At 33.4% G+C, this 4,767-nt stretch overlaps 1 long non-coding RNA gene across 1 annotated transcript; it reads right to left on the bottom strand.

Moving 5' to 3' along the window:
• Positions 1-779: 779 nt before the first annotated feature.
• Positions 780-3,152, bottom strand: LOC116512929. The gene is made up of 2 exons (XR_004255947.1): positions 2,986-3,152; positions 780-1,190 (listed from the first exon to the last, which is right to left on the bottom strand). It is a non-coding gene; the product is annotated as an uncharacterized LOC116512929 (long non-coding RNA).
• Positions 3,153-4,767: the final 1,615 nt, after the last annotated feature.

Raw genomic sequence — 4,767 nt, 5'->3', positions numbered from 1 at the left:
TATTATTTTCACCTTCTGACAATCAAACACGTGCTCTACTAGGAGAACTCTTTGTGTGTCAGTTTTTTTCTTCTATGTAAAATGAAGCTAATAGCATTTTATTCTCCACTGTTGAGATTGAATTTATTAAGACTTACAGAACCTATTTCAGCTCTCTAAATAGAAGGCAACATTGAAGTGCAAATTATATTATCTTAACAAAAGATGCCATCATTAGAATAAAGAAGCTAAAATTAAAACCAAACATTTTTTTCATTCCTCAGCATGTTGAAATTAGTCAAATGCCTATGTCAAAGGAAGAGAAATAATAATAAATAATGAAAGGTGGGTGATACAAGAGAGAAAGAATAGCAAAATCAGCAGCAAAGAAAAACAGATTTAACAGTTGGCAATTGCTCACTTGTGTTATGTTAAAACAAATTAAATTCAGAGTTATGCTACTACTGAAATATGCTATTTGCTAAATAGTTTTGGGCAAAAAAATCAAGAGAAAAGAAAAAAATATTGGCTTCAGAATTTTTCTATTCTGCTCTGAACATTTTTGCTATTTACATCATCAGTATAAGATGCTTCATTCTGAGCCAGATAATGTTATTTATATCAACAAACAATGTTCTGGGAATATAGAGGTTTTGTTTTACACAATCAAACTATTGTCCACCTAGTCCAATTTCTGATGGTTTGAGGATGCAAGAGGCTTTGCACAGGATGTAAAAGGACATACTGTACTTCAAAAGTAGATGGAAGCATGATACGGAGAATGATGGAGACCCTGTGAATTTTAAGAGAGGGATTGATTTATTGATTAAATGCCATCAAGTTGTTATCAACTTTAGTAATGACACAAGACAGATTTTCTCCATGGTGATCTGCCACTAACCGTTTAGGTCTTCCAATGTAGACTCATTGTTGCTGTAACTATCAATCTTGCTGTTAGTTATCCACATTTTTTCCTTCCATCTTTCTCGGCATTAAAGTCTTCTTGAGAACAAGGTCTTTGCATAGTATGTCCAAAGTAGGTTAATTTGAACCTGGTAATGTGTGTCTTCAGAACTCTGGATTGATTTATTCTATCATTCTTGGTTGTCCTTTTAGGTATCCCTGCTGTGAATACATACTCTTGGCATACACTCCTGACGTTCTTCAATTATCCTTCTCAGGAACATACCTCTTCCACGCGGTACACCACACTGGATTCAGGGAAGAGGAGTGGTATTAAAGGATGAAATGGGCATCTTACATTTATGCAAAACTTTATTTTACTCTTTAAAAACTCACAAAGTTTTGCTCTAATATTTAAAATTAAGGTGATAGTAAGGATCTAAGAGATTTTCAAAAGCACCACAAGTATGTGGTGGTTTTTGCATATCTGATCTAACCCAGTATTGTTAACAGTGACAGCAGTTCTCCATAGTAGGAAATGCCAGAATTCTGCACGCAATAAATGTGTTCTCATCCTGGCACTTGTTATATTGCTGACAATTGCATTCGCATAATATTATCAAACAGTGCCATGACTTGTAATTTTACAAATATTAATATTATTATATACGATTTGATAAATATCTTAAAATAAAAAATAAATAACTTAAAATAAAATAAATAACTTAAAATAAAAAATACATAGAACAAGTGACTTAAGTAAAATGACTTCTAAACAATGAACTAATTAACTGCAGAAAATAATTAACTTGCATGAAATCACGAATTGGAAAGTCACTTCCTAATGAAAATGATAACTTAGGGTAAGAAGAATGACTGTGTTCCAAACCTAACCTACATGTATTAAATTAGTGAAGCATTACCTTGAAGCAGTTATCTTAAGATTGAAAAGGATAAATCAGCTCTATAGTTTCATTTCCAAATTCAAATATTACATGTAGCAAGATGCACAGATGTAAATAAACTTCCAGCAATGTTAAATAGTCATGACCCATATTTTAAATTATTTAAAACATAAACACACAGAGACAATTACAATTTCCTTTTCATAACATCTTTTGAGTAAGACTCATATATACTCTCCATAACTGTTGATTCACAATGGATCACCAGATTTCTGTGGCTATCAATTTTAATATCAACTGGAAATGACAACCCAACTATGCCAACAAAAACTCAAAACATTTTAGCATAGAATTTATGATTTAAGCAACTGTTTTTATAATAGCAAGGACAAAAGAAACATAAGACATTTTTTCCTGCATTAAATCTTCTTTAAGTCTACATAAACCAGTCCAACTTGATAGTCAACCAGTTTTTGTACCAATCTTGTCTAGCATCAAATTTCTGTCTCATGGTTTCTATGATGTTTTGTGTCTCAATTTTCTGTTAAAAGATAAACAACCATAGCAAACACTAAAGTGACATGAGTAAATGCAAGGACACCCATGATGAAAATCTGATGTGACCTCAGTTAACAAGACTTCTTCATGCAATGTGTTTTAAAAGGGTGTACTTAAGTCATGCTGATTCATTGTTTGAATTGGGTTAATGGCTTTCATTCAAGTTTCCCTATTTTGTTCTAATTGCACAGTTCTTATATTCATACATGTATACCTGTAAAAGGATGTGGGAATGACCTTGGAAGACAGGGAGAAGAGACCAATTCAATTTTTTAAATATTGAGAAATAATACTGCAGTTGCTCCTTCAAATAGGTAGCCAATGTATCAGAGAAGTAAGATATTTAGCTTAGTATCTCTCTAACACAATGTAATCATTGTGGAAGCAATGCATTTTATGTCGGTTTTGTTGCGGTGGAACTGTGTATTTCCAAAGCAAAAGCATTTACAGAAATTAAAGTATCCAAAATGACTTCAGTAAATTAATCTGTCCATTTTATGACCTTCTACCTTCACAGCAGAATCTATATTACAAACCTCGGTTAGTAACAGCACAAAACTAACAATAAGATATATGAGTTTATCAATCCATTAATTTGTAATGCAACTTTAAGTTTTAACTTTTAAATAAAAACACATACCGGTATATAACAAAACAACTGCTCCTGTGATTGTTTGGATTTGTTTTCTCATTCTGTCTCTCATAGTTGAGGTCTACCTATGATGTCTATTATAGGCCTCTCTCATCTTTTTAAGTGGGAGAACTTGCACAATTGGTGGCTGACTAAATAGTTTTTTGCCCCACTGTATATGCCAGTTGCCAAGCGTCTAAATTTTGATCATGTGGCTGCAGGGATGCTGCAATGGTTCTGTGAAAAATTATAAGAAATTTTTTAGTGCTGTTGTAACTTTAAAAGAATGGTTATCACTCAAATACTACTGTAAAAGCAAAATAACATTTTGGTCTGTGGATGTTACATTGAACCTGTTGATAATATTCAAATAATTTTAACTTATGATACATATTGTTTTTTACACCTTATTTTAGAGGTAGAATAAACATTGTGTCAATATGAGATTTTTATTATTAAGTACATTGCATTTTTGCAGCTTGTCCATTAGATCTTGCAGAAAAGGCATGCTCTAGATCTTGTGCATTGCAGTGTGTTATTTGGTGGGACCCAAGAAGAGGCTCTGTCTGGAATATTATCCCCTAGATTAAATTCGCTGCAATCTTGAGGCATGTCATAAGATCTTGAAAACATGCTCTTGTTACCAAGCCTGGGACTCAAGTGTATGATTGAACTCTTATCATGATTGTGTTAATTGCTGTTGGTTTTTCTCTCGTTTGTTGACTATATTATTATTATGTGTTTTTATCTTGTATGTAAGCATTGCTGGCTCTCCAGAACCATGTATTAGAAATGGATAACTGTAAATTGAATGAACAAATAAATATTTGCTTGGAAGTAACTTGTTAGGTGATTGCCTGTTACTTTTTTTAACTGCTAAGAAAGTTCTTTAATATTTAATTGGGATGTGTAAATAAAGAGGGTCTGGTAGATCATCTTTGCTTTATAGTGTAACAGCTTTTTTCATTTTTTAAAAGAAAAAAAAACAAATGTAAAGTTTTCAAGGCTCTCTGTTCTTCTTATGGGATGGCTATGCCTTGACACTTATGAACTATTAAATAGATTACTACAGAAACATCCATAAGATATTTCTAAAATAAAAGGCAAGTCAATGAATAATATAACAAAAAGACAGAAAAACCATTTTCAGTGGCAGCTAACAATTATTCTAAGGGCTTGCCCAAAAAAACATATCAAAGTCCCTCAACAGCCCCCCAAAATGGGGGAACAAGAAGGGGGAACTAATTTTTCAGAAGTCTTGGTACTTTTTAGCTCCAGGTTTCACTTTTATTCTAAAAAAAGTCAGTGGGTCTAAGTGATATTTAAAATGCCGAAGCTCAAACAACTCTTTCAATTGCAGTCCTCGCTTCTCCCCAGTAAAACATCAATACAACTATTTACTTGACACTAAAGAACTCGAGGTCCACCCCTCTCCTTTTGCAGGCTTGAAAGGCTACCTAGAATCCTAAATTACCAGAGCAGAATCTGACCACGAGTGGACAACTAGGACAATTCTTTCTAGATAATCCTTTGGGGCTTATTTATTTGAATAATTCCACACTTGGCATTTCGTTTCTTGAGGCAGAGAGCACTTGAGCCGCTAAGAATCACGGTGAGCCGATTAGTTGTTCCTTTCTTTCCCTAACATTCACTTTCCTCCCCTCATCCTTTCCCCAAATAACCTCCTAGGACATTATTTTTAGCCTGTGTAGCAATGCTTGAGAACCACGAACATTAAGAATCTTTTTAATGATGTAGTTCTCGGGCGCACCGTTTCTTTTTTAATCGAAT

The sequence above is a fragment of the Thamnophis elegans genome, chromosome 9 (assembly GCF_009769535.1).
Source record: "Thamnophis elegans isolate rThaEle1 chromosome 9, rThaEle1.pri, whole genome shotgun sequence".
Classification (NCBI taxonomy): domain Eukaryota; kingdom Metazoa; phylum Chordata; class Lepidosauria; order Squamata; family Colubridae; genus Thamnophis; species Thamnophis elegans.
This window is presented reverse-complemented; position numbering and strand designations above follow the sequence as displayed.